This window comes from Pseudophryne corroboree, chromosome 7, assembly GCF_028390025.1.
Source record: "Pseudophryne corroboree isolate aPseCor3 chromosome 7, aPseCor3.hap2, whole genome shotgun sequence".
Classification (NCBI taxonomy): domain Eukaryota; kingdom Metazoa; phylum Chordata; class Amphibia; order Anura; family Myobatrachidae; genus Pseudophryne; species Pseudophryne corroboree.
Genome location: NC_086450.1, coordinates 297900047 through 297917914, shown reverse-complemented (window position 1 = coordinate 297917914; position 17868 = coordinate 297900047). Strand labels below are relative to the sequence as shown.

The window sequence follows — 17868 nt, the reverse complement described above, 5'->3', positions numbered from 1 at the left end:
TGACATGATATTTGAGATGACATGAAAGATCAGTCATGTGACTTTACTTACTTACTACCTGTGTAATATAAGTTGCATTCTTTTCGGATAATTGCACCTCTATCTTTATAGGGTTTTAGAAGGTACTACAGCTAGATTATCAGATAATCGAAATATACGGTAATATACGGTAATCTAGCCTGACATACATATTGGAAGATATACAACCAACCAAATTAGAAATCTTAGCTAATTAGCAAATGTTAATTGCTAAATGTGTGCCGGATTCAGATATGGATGTGCTTCGTATAGCAGCTGCATATTTGGATGCAGCATCAGATTACTCTGCATGTACATTGGCCATCTGAGTAACCTTCAGATTACTCAGGATGGCAGGGGATTTCACGCTGCTGGGGCCAGGAAATCTGCATTAAAAGTTGAAGACCCTGCCTCATCATGTCTACAAAAATGGGGAGTGACATATGCCTGTTTTGTAAAAGAGTCTCTGTCACCGCCCCCTCCTCACCCCTAAATGGCAGGAACAGGTTAGCATACATCTCTGAATTAGGCAGTGTGCATGAAAACAGTTTACAGTCTGCAAATCTCCCCAATATCTCCTCCCACACTGTGCTATCACATGTTAATTGCTGGAGAAGGTGTATGGTGATTGTAGAAACATATTAGGACATATTGCAAGTTATGTTTTTTTTAATGTTAGGTTATAAGTCTGCTCAACATACTGTAGATCAATAGAATGCTAAGTCTACTCTGGAGTCTGAGAGTTGTTCTTGTGTAGTTCATTGGAATGTTTATATATGAGGATATCCTATGACCAGGAAAAGCAATTAACTGATTAGTGATTCACAAACAAAACTTATTGTCTGGTTATATAAATTGAGGACTGAAAGATGTGTATCTGTCTCCTCATCAATCAGATGCTTTGTATTATTTTATAGTAGAGATGAGCGGGTTCTGTTAGTCGAGATCCGAACCCCCCCGAACTTCACATGGTTTACACGGGTCCGAGGCAGCCACGGTTCTTCCCGCCTAACACGCAAAACCCGAACGCGGGTGAATCATCCCGCTGTCGGATTCTCGCGAGATTCGGATTCCATATAAAGAGCCGCGCATTGCCGCCATTTTCACTCATGCTTTGTCGAGATAGCGAGAGGATGTGGCTACGTTCTCTGCCTGAATAGCTCAATATCAGCTAAATCTCAGCTCAATATCTGTGCTCAGTATCAGTGCTGCATTGTGGTGACCAGTATATATATATATATAGTAGTAGTACAGTACAGTAGTCCATTGCTGTATTTTGCTACCCCGTGTCAGTTCTATTATCCAGAACAGTGCTCAGTATCTGTACTCACTATTATCATTGCTGCATTGTGGTAACCACTGACCAGTATATAGTAGTACAGTACAGTAGTCCATTGCTGTATTTTGCTGTCCCGTGTCAGTTCTATTATCCAGAACAGTGCTCAGTATCTGTGCTCATTGTTATCATTGCTGCATTGTGGTGACCACTGACCAGTTTATAGTAGTACAGTACAGTAGTCCATTGCTGTATTTTGCTGCTCCGTTTCAGTTCTATTATCCAGAAAAGTGCTCAGTATCTGTGCTCATTATTATCATTGCTGCATTGTGGTGACCACTGACCAGTTTATAGTAGTACAGTACAGTAGTCCATTGCTGTATTTTGCTGCTCCGTTTCAGTTCTATTATCCAGAAAAGTGCTCAGTATCTGTGCTCATTATTATCATTGCTGCATTGTGGTGACCACTGACCGGTATATAGTAGTACAGTACAGTAGTCCAGTGCTGTATTTTGCTGCCCCGTGTCAACTCTATTATCCTGAACAGTGCTCAATATCTGTGCTCAGTATCAGTGCTGCATTGTGGTGACTAAAAGTTCAGTGTCTTGTGCTGTATCTTGCTGCTGTAGGGTGCTGTGGTAGTTTCCTGTCACTGTGCATAGGTCATCATCATTCCAGTCACAGTGGTATCTGGTATCTATCTAGTGGTATCTAATTCCAGACATTACTGCCGTCTAATTCCAGATATATTACTGGCATATAATTCCACACATTAAAAAATGGAGAACAAAAATGTGGAGGGTAAAATAGGGAAAGATCAAGATCCACTTCCACCTAGTGCTGAAAATGCTGCCACTAGTCATGGCAGAGATGCTGAAATGCCATCAACGTCGTCTGCCAAGGCTGATGCCCAATGTCATAGTAGAGAGCATGTAAAATAAAAAAAAACAAAAGTTCAGTAAAATTACTCAAAAATCTAAATTAAAAGCGTCTGAATATAAGTGTAAACTTGCCAATTTGCCATGAGTAGCAAGGAACGGCTGAGGCCCTGGCCTATGTTCATGGCTAGTGGTTCAGCTTCACATGAGGATGGAAGCGCTCATCCTCCCGCTAGAAAAATGAAAAGAGTTAAGCTGGCAAAAGCCCAGCAAATAACTGTGCGTTCTTCTAAATAACAAATCCCCAAGGAGAGCCCAATTGTGTCAGTTGCGATGCCTGACCTTCCCAACACTGGACGGGAAGAGGTGGCTCCTTCCACCATTTGTATGCCCCCTTAAGTCAGGCACCCGGGGAGACACCTGTTGTCCGTGGGATGAATAACGCCTTTGACATGCCTGGTCAAAATACAAAAAAAATCACCTCTTCGGTGTGGAATTATTTCAACAGAAATGCAGACAACTGGTGTCAAGCCGTGTGTTGCCTTTGTCAAGCTGTAATAAGTAGAGGTAAGGATGTTAACCACCTAGGAACACCGTCCCTTATACGTCACCTGGAGCGCATTCATCAGAGGTCATTGACAAGTTCAAAAACTTTGGGTGACAGCGGAAGCAGTCCACTGACAACTAAATCCCTTCTTCCTCTTGTACCCAAGCTCCTGCAAACCACTCCACCAACTCCCTCAGTGTCAATTTCCTCTTTAGACAGGAACGCCAATAGTCCTGCAGGCCATGTCACTGGCAAGTCTGACGAGTTCTCTCCTAACTGGGATTCCTCCGATGGATCCTTGAGTGTAACGCCTACTGCTGCTGGCGCTGCTGTTGTTGCTGCTGGGAGTCGATCGTCATACCAGAGGGGAAGTCGGAAGACCACTTGTACTACTTCTAGTAAGCAATTGACTGTCCAACAGTCCTTTGTGAGGAAGATGAAATATCACAGCAGTCATCCTGTTGCAAAGCGGATAACTCAGGCCTTGACAACTATGTTGGTGTTAGACGTGCGTTCGGTATCCGCCATTAGTTCATAGGGACTTAGAGAATTGCTTGAGGTAGGTCCCTATGAACTATGGCGGATACCGAACGCACGTCTAACACCAACATAGTTGTCAAGGCCTGCGTAATCACGCCTTTGCCAACCAGGATGACCTAGCTGTGATATTTTCCAATCTCTCCTCACAAAGGACTGTTGGACAGTCAATGGCTTACTAGAAGTAGTACAAGTTGGACTCTTCCGACTTCCCCTCTGGTATGACGATCGCCTCCCAGCAGCAACAACAGCAGCAGCGGCGGCACCAGTAGCAACATCTCACAAACGCCAACTCTTTCCTAGGCAGGCTACGCTTTGTATCACCGCTTTCCATAAAAGGCACACAGCTGACAACCTCTTATGGAAATTGAGGAACATCATCGCAGATTGGCTTACCCCATTTGGTCTCTCCTGGGGATTTGTGACATCGGACAACGCCACCAATATTGTGTGTGCATTACATGTGGGCAAATTCCAGCCTCATGTTTTGCACATACAAATCTGTAGAAATGGAGAGTCAGTAGAGGCAAGATAAGCACCACTCTCTTATCTTTAAAATATTTATTATCAGTTTTATACTTTTATTCTTTATTAATTTTTTTGATCCTGGGTTCTAGCTAAAATTATACATTTTTATTCAGTCATTTTTGTATTTTGTATTTTTTAAGCTTTTACCTTCTATATTTTTTATCCCATATCATGTTTTAAATTGTACAAATAAATATTGTGTTATTTTTTATAAACCGTATCCTGCAATATTCTTCATTTTTATATTAATATATTAGACACTGCAAGTCGCAGATACCCCTATTCTCCCCTTTTTTGCATATATATATATATATATATATATATATTGTGTACTGGAGAGATATCAGCGCCACGGATGCAGTATCTTAAGTGTAACAACTAGAATGGGAACTCTACAAATGGTGTACAAAAAACGCTTATTGCATTTGCACTCCCTACTTTATATATCAGGGCGTCAGCTCATTTACCCCAAATAGTTATAGGTAATGGTATGGTTACCTATAGAAAATGGTTATGTGGACAGGGGATGAGGTAGTGGAGAGCGACCAATGGTGCTAATAGATTGCTCAAAGCAGTATATAAATAAAATAATATAGGTTTATTGTAGTGGAACGTACTATACAAAATAAAACATGATAAAAACATATAGGTTCATAAAAAGAGTGTATATATATGACCCATATAAAAAAATTAGTGAGGTAAAAGAGAATTAAAATTTCTGCTTATAAAATTTTTTGGATAATTAAAGGAAAAAACATGGTAGCATAAAAACTATGTGTTATCTTAAAAACCTAAAAGTATCACTCCTAAAATAGAAGGTACTAGACAGATTAAAAAAGGCACATAGGAATATGCGTTTTCAAAAAACCTAATTTTTTAAAAATAGAGGAATCAGAAAATTAGCTTAGCTTTGTGGTGAGGTTTAGATCAAGGAGTAGCACCCAACGCGTTTCGTCCTATCTGGACTTCATCAAGGGGTGATTTGACTAGAGACAGACCTTACTTATATACCAGTATGACAGGAAGTGATGTGAGTCCCATTTCCTGTAAGCAATTAACATGACTTGTTAAATTGCTATAAATAATATGTGATATCATATTGTATTAAATGCAGATTATTTGGTTTAAGCTATGGCAGAGAGAAACGAGTGAAATCTGTTGTTAGAAACAGCTGAAATACATTAAAGACTCTCAGGGCCGCCGACTTCCGGTCCGGGCTCAGCGTGACGTCATATCCGCCCCTCTTCCGGTGTCCGGCGTTTCGTACTGCGCCTGTGTAGTTTATGTGCGGCGGAAGTTCACTGTATCTGTTTATGCTCCCCGGGGCGGTTGCCTGGATACCCGGCTGGCGTGTTGAATGACAGCATAAGAATCTCGCGTCCGCCATTTTTCTGTAGTCTGAGTACATGGTTATGGCGGACATGTTTTTTTAAAGTCTAAGTCCATGAGATGTTTTCTTTTTCAGATTGGATTCGGAATTTGGTCAGCTCCGGATTATATAAAAGATAAAGGGAGGATCGATTCAGTATAACCGGGCATTACATATAAATGTAAACAACAAAATAACTGGATAATAATTATAAAAGAAATGGTAATAAATATTAAAAAAGTAAATAATGAGATTTAGGGATTTATACTAGATATGATAGCCCATTATACACATGAGACATTAATGGGAAGGAGAATCTGCATATGTTCTTATATACATATATACTAGGGAAAGGTATTACTGGGAATAAAATCTCTATTGATGCACTAAAGTAGATATATTATGCATAAAAGATATTTTTATATATATAAAAATTAATTATATACACATTAGTAGGTCATTCATAAATTGTTCCCTCATGTGTTTACAACACTCAGTCTTCCAAGTCGGTCTCCCATCATTGTACTAGCCGAGCCCAGCCTTGCTTAGCTTCCAAGATCGGACGGTATTGGGCGTCTCCAGGCTGGTGTGATTGTAATAGTAATGTGGAGATATATGGATGGACCTTTGATGTGCATATCAAAATGACAACGAGAGTTATTCAGTATTTTTATAATTTTAATGGGGATATCTGACTTAGAGTTATTATGGTAAGAGAGACAACATGTATCAAAACATAAAGATAGGGATAGGGATGCTTGTGGGTTTAGAGGATTCCTTGTGCAATCCTTTCTTACAGCACCTGATCTCCCCTGGCGGTCACCCATCCAGGTACTGGTCAGGCCCAACACTGCTTTGCTTCCAAGGTCGGCCGGATTTGGGCGTATCCAGTGTGGTATGGCTGTAACGAGGAAGCAGAGTTTTTCTTACGAACCCAGGACGAATGGGGGAGAGGTTGGGATGGAGAAAGTGCGAAGAATAGGTAGCTTACATTACAGGAAGGGTGCTATTTCGTATCCTTCATTGAGGCCATCTGGGTGGAGAGTGTTCAATTCGTAGATCCAGAACATTTCTCTTCTGGAAAGGAGGTTGGAAAGGTCACCTCCTCTTTCTCCCAGTGATACCAATTCGATGCCTTTAAAGGTTAATGTCTCTGGATCCGAGTTGTGGCATTGATGGAAATGTCTTGATACTGCGTGTGTGAGGACTTTATTCTTTATATTCCTAACATGTTCTTGTATGCGAAGTTTCAGGATTCTTTTGGTTTTGCCAATGTACTTCAGACCACAGGGACATTCCAGGAGATATATTATAGATGATGCGTTACAGTTGATGAACTGTTTGATTCGATATTCCTTCTTGGTGTTGGTGTTATTGAAGGTTTTCCTGTTATGGTGAAGATATTTGCAAATATTGCACTTTCCACACTTATAACTGCCCACACATTTCGGCATCGGATTCCTAACTTCAGGGTTTCTTAGCATGCTGGGTGCCACCAAATCCTTCAAGCTTTGTGACTTTCGGAAAACTAATTTGGGTTCTTTGGTAAGGTAATCCTTTAGAATGGGGTCCATGAGTAAGATATGCCAATGTTTTTTAAGTGTTTGTTGGATGAATTTCTCGTGTCTGCTATATGTCGTGATGAACTTGACATTATCTTCCTTATTTTCCTTAGTTTTATACTGCAGAAGTTCGCCCCTTTCCAATTCCTTTGTTCTATTCATAGCTCCTTCCAGGAGTTGTGCGGGGTAACCCTTTTCTTTGAATCTCTCCTTGTAGATTTCCAATTGTTGATCTCTTTCTTCCTTTTTCTTACAGTTACGTGATATTCTATTGAACTGCGAGAAGGGGATATTGTCTTTCCAATGTTGTCGGTGATTACTTTTGTAGTGCACGTAGCTATTCATATCCACTTTCTTAATAAAATTGCTTGTGATAATATCACTACCTGAGTGCGTCAGGACCAGATCTAGAAATTCAATCCTTTCCGTGTTCTCCATTGCTGTGAAACTGAGATTCATATCATTTGTCGAGATGTGTGTTAAAAACTCTTTGAAAATCTGTTGTTCACCTTCCCATATGATCAGAATATCATCGATATATCGTTTATAAAAGATGACGTTAGGTTGGTATGGATTGTTTGTAAAAATGTGTTTATTCTCCCAATGTCCCATAAAAAGATTTGCGAAGCTGGGTGCAAAGATAGTCCCCATGGCTGTACCACAGACCTGGAGATAAAATCCATCTAAAAATTTAAAATAGTTGTGTTTTAAAATGAAAAGCATGATCTCGCACAAGAAAAATCTGTGATCCTCTGTGATTAGATGGTCTTTGCTAAGAAATTCGTTGCATGCTTCAATCCCTTTGTCATGTTCTATGCAAGTGTATAGAGATTGCACATCTATTGTAACCCATCTATATGTATCTTTCCACTGGAAGTTCTCCATCATGTTTAAAACCGTTGTCGTGTCTTTCAAATAAGCCGGTAGTTCTATGACGTATTTTCTTAAAAAGAGGTCCACATATTCAGAAAGGTGTGAAGTCAGGGAATCGATACCTGCCACTATGGGTCTTCCTGGGGGATTTTCCAAAGACTTATGTATTTTCGGAAGGAAGTAAAAAATGGGGGTGGTGGGGTTGGAGTTTAAAAGATACTGAAATTCCTCTTTGGTGATAATTTCACGTCTAAAACCTTTTAAAAGCATCGTCCTTAGTTCTTCCACGAAGGTTTCTTTTGGGTCGTTTTGTAATGGAATATATGAGGCTCTATCACCCAGTAGCCTGTTAGCTTCTGCGGTATAGGCCTCTCTATCCATAATGACCAACCCCCCCCCTTTGTCAGCCGCTTTTACAACAATGTTTTTATTTTCCTGAAGTCTTTTTATTGCTTCTGTCTCTTTATTAGTGAGATTTCTTTCCTTGATAGGTGTAGTGGTAGTGTCACAAAGGTCCTTCTTTACTAGGTCATAGAACAAGCCCACATATTGTCCCTTAGATTCAAGGGGGTAAAATTTGGAAGTGGGCTTCAAGCCAGATTTTGATTGTTCATAGTTTTGTATGATTGCATCCTCTTTTTTAAGGAAATGGCGTTTAAGGGTAATTTTCCGTATAAATTTGTTTAAATCAATAAAGACATCAAATTTGTTCATTCCTTTAGTGGGTGCAAACGAAAGACCTTTATTTAACAAGGTAGTTTCGTGTTCCGTCAATACGTGGCTGGAGAGGTTGTGTATACCTTTAGGGGCAACCGGTTCTATTCGAGATTTCGTCTTTTGAACAGGTTCTTTCCTCCTTCCTCCACGGCATCCTCTTCTTCTTCGAACCTTCTTTTCCGTGGGGATATGTTGGTGGCTTTCCATTTTTCTGTGGTCCTTGTCGTACCTCTGGGATGGTGCGAAGTGCCTGGGGATAAAAAAGTTTCCTCTGTGTTGGAATCCAGTCTCTTTAATGTCGAGAAACGGTTCGTGGTTCTGATAGGGTTCAAGGGTTTACCCCTTGTATTAGTCTGCGGATACCTCTGTTTCTTGGGGATGGATTGCCAGTAATCTTTAGTTCCTTTTGGCTCCTGTCGTTCTCCTCTATTAAACCTGCTCCAATTTTTCACCATATTGTTCTCATAATCCTGTCTGTCTCTAGTGAACTTTTTTTCTTTGTTCTTGATCACTTCTTCCTCTACGCGTTCTAATTTCTTGTTTAGAACTTTTTCGTTAATTCTGAAATCCTCTTTATCCTTGTGTATTTCCATTTTGTTCTCAGCTTCCTTTATCTCTAAATCCAGGTTTGAGATAATGCGTTTCTTTTCTGTTATAAGTAATTTCATAAGGCTAATGGAACAATTATGTAATGTGTTGTCCCACTCCTTCATAAAGTCCTGATTGTCCATACCAAATGTTGGTTGTTTAGATAGCCTGAGTCCTCTGGGGATCCTGTTTACATCGACATAGTGTTCCAGGCCCCTGATGTCCCACCATGCTTTAATTTCCTTTGTCAGTAGTCTTTCTATGCTCCAAAACATATCGTCGAGATTATTAGTGTTCTGTTCAATCTCAGGTATAGCAGTTTCATTGAAAATTTTTTGGCATAGATTGCTCCTTTTGTTGGTACGTTCCTTTGTTCCAAACATTCTATGTGAGATGCTGGTCAAATCCAGGTGGCTGAAAGCAATGATACCAAGAGAAAAATTGTGTACTGGAGAGATATCAGCGCCACGGATGCAGTATCTTAAGTGTAACAACTAGAATGGGAACTCTACAAATGGTGTACAAAAAACGCTTATTGCATTTGCACTCCCTACTTTATATATCAGGGCGGCAGCTCATTTACCCCAAATAGTTATAGGTAATGGTATGGTTACCTATAGAAAATGGTTATGTGGACAGGGGATGAGGTAGTGGAGAGCGACCAATGGTGCTAATAGATTGCTCAAAGCAGTATATAAATAAAATAATATAGGTTTATTGTAGTGGAACGTACTATACAAAATAAAACATGATAAAAACATATAGGTTCATAAAAAGAGTGTATATATATGACCCATATAAAAAAATTAGTGAGGTAAAAGAGAATTAAAATTTCTGCTTATAAAATTTTTTGGATAATTAAAGGAAAAAACATGGTAGCATAAAAACTATGTGTTATCTTAAAAACCTAAAAGTATCACTCCTAAAATAGAAGGTACTAGACAGATTAAAAAAGGCACATAGGAATATGCGTTTTCAAAAAACCTAATTTTTTAAAAATAGAGGAATCAGAAAATTAGCTTAGCTTTGTGGTGAGGTTTAGATCAAGGAGTAGCACCCAACGCGTTTCGTCCTATCTGGACTTCATCAAGGGGTGATTTGACTAGAGACAGACCTTACTTATATACCAGTATGACAGGAAGTGATGTGAGTCCCATTTCCTGTAAGCAATTAACATGACTTGTTAAATTGCTATAAATAATATGTGATATCATATTGTATTAAATGCAGATTATTTGGTTTAAGCTATGGCAGAGAGAAACGAGTGAAATCTGTTGTTAGAAACAGCTGAAATACATTAAAGACTCTCAGGGCCGCCGACTTCCGGTCCGGGCTCAGCGTGACGTCATATCCGCCCCTCTTCCGGTGTCCGGCGTTTCGTACTGCGCCTGTGTAGTTTATGTGCGGCGGAAGTTCACTGTATCTGTTTATGCTCCCCGGGGCGGTTGCCTGGATACCCGGCTGGCGTGTTGAATGACAGCATAAGAATCTCGCGTCCGCCATTTTTCTGTAGTCTGAGTACATGGTTATGGCGGACATGTTTTTTTAAAGTCTAAGTCCATGAGATGTTTTCTTTTTCAGATTGGATTCGGAATTTGGTCAGCTCCGGATTATATAAAAGATAAAGGGAGGATCGATTCAGTATAACCGGGCATTACATATAAATGTAAACAACAAAATAACTGGATAATAATTATAAAAGAAATGGTAATAAATATTAAAAAAGTAAATAATGAGATTTAGGGATTTATACTAGATATGATAGCCCATTATACACATGAGACATTAATGGGAAGGAGAATCTGCATATGTTCTTATATACATATATACTAGGGAAAGGTATTACTGGGAATAAAATCTCTATTGATGCACTAAAGTAGATATATTATGCATAAAAGATATTTTTAAATATATAAAAATTAATTATATACACATTAGTAGGTCATTCATAAATTGTTCCCTCATGTGTTTACAACACTCAGTCTTCCAAGTCGGTCTCCCATCCTTGTACTAGCCGAGCCCAGCCTTGCTTAGCTTCCAAGATCGGACGGTATTGGGCGTCTCCAGGCTGGTGTGATTGTAATAGTAATGTGGAGATATATGGATGGACCTTTGATGTGCATATCAAAATGACAACGAGAGTTATTCAGTATTTTTATAATTTTAATGGGGATATCTGACTTAGAGTTATTATGGTAAGAGAGACAACATGTATCAAAACATAAAGATAGGGATAGGGATGCTTGTGGGTTTAGAGGATTCCTTGTGCAATCCTTTCTTACAGCACCTGATCTCCCCTGGCGGTCACCCATCCAGGTACTGGTCAGGCCCAACACTGCTTTGCTTCCAAGGTCGGCCGGATTTGGGCGTATCCAGTGTGGTATGGCTGTAACGAGGAAGCAGAGTTTTTCTTACGAACCCAGGACGAATGGGGGAGAGGTTGGGATGGAGAAAGTGCGAAGAATAGGTAGCTTACATTACAGGAAGGGTGCTATTTCGTATCCTTCATTGAGGCCATCTGGGTGGAGAGTGTTCAATTCGTAGATCCAGAACATTTCTCTTCTGGAAAGGAGGTTGGAAAGGTCACCTCCTCTTTCTCCCAGTGATACCAATTCGATGCCTTTAAAGGTTAATGTCTCTGGATCCGAGTTGTGGCATTGATGGAAATGTCTTGATACTGCGTGTGTGAGGACTTTATTCTTTATATTCCTAACATGTTCTTGTATGCGAAGTTTCAGGATTCTTTTGGTTTTGCCAATGTACTTCAGACCACAGGGACATTCCAGGAGATATATTATAGATGATGCGTTACAGTTGATGAACTGTTTGATTCGATATTCCTTCTTGGTGTTGGTGTTATTGAAGGTTTTCCTGTTATGGTGAAGATATTTGCAAATATTGCACTTTCCACACTTATAACTGCCCACACATTTCGGCATCGGATTCCTAACTTCAGGGTTTCTTAGCATGCTGGGTGCCACCAAATCCTTCAAGCTTTGTGACTTTCGGAAAACTAATTTGGGTTCTTTGGTAAGGTAATCCTTTAGAATGGGGTCCATGAGTAAGATATGCCAATGTTTTTTAAGTGTTTGTTGGATGAATTTCTCGTGTCTGCTATATGTCGTGATGAACTTGACATTATCTTCCTTATTTTCCTTAGTTTTATACTGCAGAAGTTCGCCCCTTTCCAATTCCTTTGTTCTATTCATAGCTCCTTCCAGGAGTTGTGCGGGGCAGGTATCCATAGTGGCAGGTATCGATTCCCTGACTTCACACCTTTCTGAATATGTGGACCTCTTTTTAAGAAAATACGTCATAGAACTACCGGCTTATTTGAAAGACACGACAACGGTTTTAAACATGATGGAGAACTTCCAGTGGAAAGATACATATAGATGGGTTACAATAGATGTGCAATCTCTATACACTTGCATAGAACATGACAAAGGGATTGAAGCATGCAACGAATTTCTTAGCAAAGACCATCTAATCACAGAGGATCACAGATTTTTCTTGTGCGAGATCATGCTTTTCATTTTAAAACACAACTATTTTAAATTTTTAGATGGATTTTATCTCCAGGTCTGTGGTACAGCCATGGGGACTATCTTTGCACCCAGCTTCGCAAATCTTTTTATGGGACATTGGGAGAATAAACACATTTTTACAAACAATCCATACCAACCTAACATCATCTTTTATAAACGATATATCGATGATATTCTGATCATATGGGAAGGTGAACAACAGATTTTCAAAGAGTTTTTAACACACATCTCGACAAATGATATGAATCTCAGTTTCACAGCAATGGAGAACACGGAAAGGATTGAATTTCTAGATCTGGTCCTGACGCACTCAGGTAGTGATATTATCACAAGCAATTTTATTAAGAAAGTGGATATGAATAGCTACGTGCACTACAAAAGTAATCACCGACAACATTGGAAAGACAATATCCCCTTCTCGCAGTTCAATAGAATATCACGTAACTGTAAGAAAAAGGAAGAAAGAGATCAACAATTGGAAATCTACAAGGAGAGATTCAAAGAAAAGGGTTACCCCGCACAACTCCTGGAAGGAGCTATGAATAGAACAAAGGAATTGGAAAGGGGCGAACTTCTGCAGTATAAAACTAAGGAAAATAAGGAAGATAATGTCAAGTTCATCACGACATATAGCAGACACGAGAAATTCATCCAACAAACACTTAAAAAACATTGGCATATCTTACTCATGGACCCCATTCTAAAGGATTACCTTACCAAAGAACCCAAATTAGTTTTCCGAAAGTCACAAAGCTTGAAGGATTTGGTGGCACCCAGCATGCTAAGAAACCCTGAAGTTAGGAATCCGATGCCGAAATGTGTGGGCAGTTATAAGTGTGGAAAGTGCAATATTTGCAAATATCTTCACCATAACAGGAAAACCTTCAATAACACCAACACCAAGAAGGAATATCGAATCAAACAGTTCATCAACTGTAACGCATCATCTATAATATATCTCCTGGAATGTCCCTGTGGTCTGAAGTACATTGGCAAAACCAAAAGAATCCTGAAACTTCGCATACAAGAACATGTTAGGAATATAAAGAATAAAGTCCTCACACACGCAGTATCAAGACATTTCCATCAATGCCACAACTCGGATCCAGAGACATTAACCTTTAAAGGCATCGAATTGGTATCACTGGGAGAAAGAGGAGGTGACCTTTCCAACCTCCTTTCCAGAAGAGAAATGTTCTGGATCTACGAATTGAACACTCTCCACCCAGATGGCCTCAATGAAGGATACGAAATAGCACCCTTCCTGTAATGTAAGCTACCTATTCTTCGCACTTTCTCCATCCCAACCTCTCCCCCATTCGTCCTGGGTTCGTAAGAAAAACTCTGCTTCCTCGTTACAGCCATACCACACTGGATACGCCCAAATCCGGCCGACCTTGGAAGCAAAGCAGTGTTGGGCCTGACCAGTACCTGGATGGGTGACCGCCAGGGGAGATCAGGTGCTGTAAGAAAGGATTGCACAAGGAATCCTCTAAACCCACAAGCATCCCTATCCCTATCTTTATGTTTTGATACATGTTGTCTCTCTTACCATAATAACTCTAAGTCAGATATCCCCATTAAAATTATAAAAATACTGAATAACTCTCGTTGTCATTTTGATATGCACATCAAAGGTCCATCCATATATCTCCACATTACTATTACAATCACACCAGCCTGGAGACGCCCAATACCGTCCGATCTTGGAAGCTAAGCAAGGCTGGGCTCGGCTAGTACAATGATGGGAGACCGACTTGGAAGACTGAGTGTTGTAAACATGTGTATAATAGGCTATCATATCTAGTATAAATCCCTAAATCTCATTATTTACTTTTTTAATATTTATTACCATTTCTTTTATAATTATTATCCAGTTATTTTGTTGTTTACATTTATATGTAATGCCCGGTTATACTGAATCGATCCTCCCTTTATCTTTTATATAATCCGGAGCTGACCAAATTCCGAATCCAATCTGAAAAAGAAAACATCTCATGGACTTAGACTTTAAAAAAACATGTCCGCCATAACCATGTACTCAGACTACAGAAAAATGGCGGACGCGAGATTCTTATGCTGTCATTCAACACGCCAGCCGGGTATCCAGGCAACCGCCCCGGGGAGCATAAACAGATACAGTGAACTTCCGCCGCACATAAACTACACAGGCGCAGTACGAAACGCCGGACACCGGAAGAGGGGCGGATATGACGTCACGCTGAGCCCGGACCGGAAGTCGGCGGCCCTGAGAGTCTTTAATGTATTTCAGCTGTTTCTAACAACAGATTTCACTCGTTTCTCTCTGCCATAGCTTAAACCAAATAATCTGCATTTAATACAATATGATATCACATATTATTTATAGCAATTTAACAAGTCATGTTAATTGCTTACAGGAAATGGGACTCACATCACTTCCTGTCATACTGGTATATAAGTAAGGTCTGTCTCTAGTCAAATCACCCCTTGATGAAGTCCAGATAGGACGAAACGCGTTGGGTGCTACTCCTTGATCTAAACCTCACCACAAAGCTAAGCTAATTTTCTGATTCCTCTATTTTTAAAAAATTAGGTTTTTTGAAAACGCATATTCCTATGTGCCTTTTTTAATCTGTCTAGTACCTTCTATTTTAGGAGTGATACTTTTAGGTTTTTAAGATAACACATAGTTTTTATGCTACCATGTTTTTTCCTTTAATTATCCAAAAAATTTTATAAGCAGAAATTTTAATTCTCTTTTACCTCACTAATTTTTTTATATGGGTCATATATATACACTCTTTTTATGAACCTATATGTTTTTATCATGTTTTATTTTGTATAGTACGTTCCACTACAATAAACCTATATTATTTTATTTATATACTGCTTTGAGCAATCTATTAGCACCATTGGTCGCTCTCCACTACCTCATCCCCTGTCCACATAACCATTTTCTATAGGTAACCATACCATTACCTATAACTATTTGGGGTAAATGAGCTGACGCCCTGATATATAAAGTAGGGAGTGCAAATGCAATAAGCGTTTTTTGTACACCATTTGTAGAGTTCCCATTCTAGTTGTTACACTTAAGATACTGCATCCGTGGCGCTGATATCTCTCCAGTACACAATTTTCTCTTGGTATCATTGCTTTCAGCCGCCTGGATTTGACCAGCATCTCACATAGAATGTTTGGAACAAAGGAACGTACCAACAAAAGGAGCAATCTATGCCAAAAAATTTTCAATGAAACTGCTATACCTGAGATTGAACAGAACACTAATAATCTCGACGATATGTTTTGGAGCATAGAAAGACTACTGACAAAGGAAATTAAAGCATGGTGGGACATCAGGGGCCTGGAACACTATGTCGATGTAAACAGGATCCCCAGAGGACTCAGGCTATCTAAACAACCAACATTTGGTATGGACAATCAGGACTTTATGAAGGAGTGGGACAACACATTACATAATTGTTCCATTAGCCTTATGAAATTACTTATAACAGAAAAGAAACGCATTATCTCAAACCTGGATTTAGAGATAAAGGAAGCTGAGAACAAAATGGAAATACACAAGGATAAAGAGGATTTCAGAATTAACGAAAAAGTTCTAAACAAGAAATTAGAACGCGTAGAGGAAGAAGTGATCAAGAACAAAGAAAAAAAGTTCACTAGAGACAGACAGGATTATGAGAACAATATGGTGAAAAATTGGAGCAGGTTTAATAGAGGAGAACGACAGGAGCCAAAAGGAACTAAAGATTACTGGCAATCCATCCCCAAGAAACAGAGGTATCCGCAGACTAATACAAGGGGTAAACCCTTGAACCCTATCAGAACCACGAACCGTTTCTCGACATTAAAGAGACTGGATTCCAACACAGAGGAAACTTTTTTATCCCCAGGCACTTCGCACCATCCCAGAGGTACGACAAGGACCACAGAAAAATGGAAAGCCACCAACATATCCCCACGGAAAAGAAGGTTCGAAGAAGAAGAGGATGCCGTGGAGGAAGGAGGAAAGAACCTGTTCAAAAGACGAAATCTCGAATAGAACCGGTTGCCCCTAAAGGTATACACAACCTCTCCAGCCACGTATTGACGGAACACGAAACTACCTTGTTAAATAAAGGTCTTTCGTTTGCACCCACTAAAGGAATGAACAAATTTGATGTCTTTATTGATTTAAACAAATTTATACGGAAAATTACCCTTAAACGCCATTTCCTTAAAAAAGAGGATGCAATCATACAAAACTATGAACAATCAAAATCTGGCTTGAAGCCCACTTCCAAATTTTACCCCCTTGAATCTAAGGGACAATATGTGGGCTTGTTCTATGACCTAGTAAAGAAGGACCTTTGTGACACTACCACTACACCTATCAAGGAAAGAAATCTCACTAATAAAGAGACAGAAGCAATAAAAAGACTTCAGGAAAATAAAAACATTGTTGTAAAAGCGGCTGACAAAGGGGGGGGGTTGGTCATTATGGATAGAGAGGCCTATACCGCAGAAGCTAACAGGCTACTGGGTGATAGAGCCTCATATATTCCATTACAAAACGACCCAAAAGAAACCTTCGTGGAAGAACTAAGGACGATGCTTTTAAAAGGTTTTAGACGTGAAATTATCACCAAAGAGGAATTTCAGTATCTTTTAAACTCCAACCCCACCACCCCCATTTTTTACTTCCTTCCGAAAATACATAAGTCTTTGGAAAATCCCCCAGGAAGACCCATAGTGGCAGGTATCGATTCCCTGACTTCACACCTTTCTGAATATGTGGACCTCTTTTTAAGAAAATACGTCATAGAACTACCGGCTTATTTGAAAGACACGACAACGGTTTTAAACATGATGGAGAACTTCCAGTGGAAAGATACATATAGATGGGTTACAATAGATGTGCAATCTCTATACACTTGCATAGAACATGACAAAGGGATTGAAGCATGCAACGAATTTCTTAGCAAAGACCATCTAATCACAGAGGATCACAGATTTTTCTTGTGCGAGATCATGCTTTTCATTTTAAAACACAACTATTTTAAATTTTTAGATGGATTTTATCTCCAGGTCTGTGGTACAGCCATGGGGACTATCTTTGCACCCAGCTTCGCAAATCTTTTTATGGGACATTGGGAGAATAAACACATTTTTACAAACAATCCATACCAACCTAACATCATCTTTTATAAACGATATATCGATGATATTCTGATCATATGGGAAGGTGAACAACAGATTTTCAAAGAGTTTTTAACACACATCTCGACAAATGATATGAATCTCAGTTTCACAGCAATGGAGAACACGGAAAGGATTGAATTTCTAGATCTGGTCCTGACGCACTCAGGTAGTGATATTATCACAAGCAATTTTATTAAGAAAGTGGATATGAATAGCTACGTGCACTACAAAAGTAATCACCGA

At 39.4% G+C, this 17868-nt stretch overlaps 6 pseudogenes; 2 read left to right on the top strand and 4 right to left on the bottom strand.

Annotated features, from left to right (window-relative positions):
- Window positions 1-5634: 5634 nt before the first annotated feature.
- LOC134946356 (5S ribosomal RNA) lies at window positions 5635-5753 on the bottom strand (annotated as a pseudogene).
- A 190-nt stretch (window positions 5754-5943) lies between these two features.
- Window positions 5944-6062, bottom strand: LOC134947088 (5S ribosomal RNA; annotated as a pseudogene).
- Window positions 6063-10859: 4797 nt separating this feature from the next.
- On the bottom strand, window positions 10860-10978 carry LOC134946307 (5S ribosomal RNA; annotated as a pseudogene).
- A 190-nt stretch (window positions 10979-11168) lies between these two features.
- Window positions 11169-11287, bottom strand: LOC134947086 (5S ribosomal RNA; annotated as a pseudogene).
- A 2507-nt stretch (window positions 11288-13794) lies between these two features.
- LOC134947085 (5S ribosomal RNA) lies at window positions 13795-13913 on the top strand (annotated as a pseudogene).
- Window positions 13914-14103: 190 nt separating this feature from the next.
- LOC134946354 (5S ribosomal RNA) lies at window positions 14104-14222 on the top strand (annotated as a pseudogene).
- The last annotated feature ends 3646 nt before the right edge of the window (window positions 14223-17868 follow it).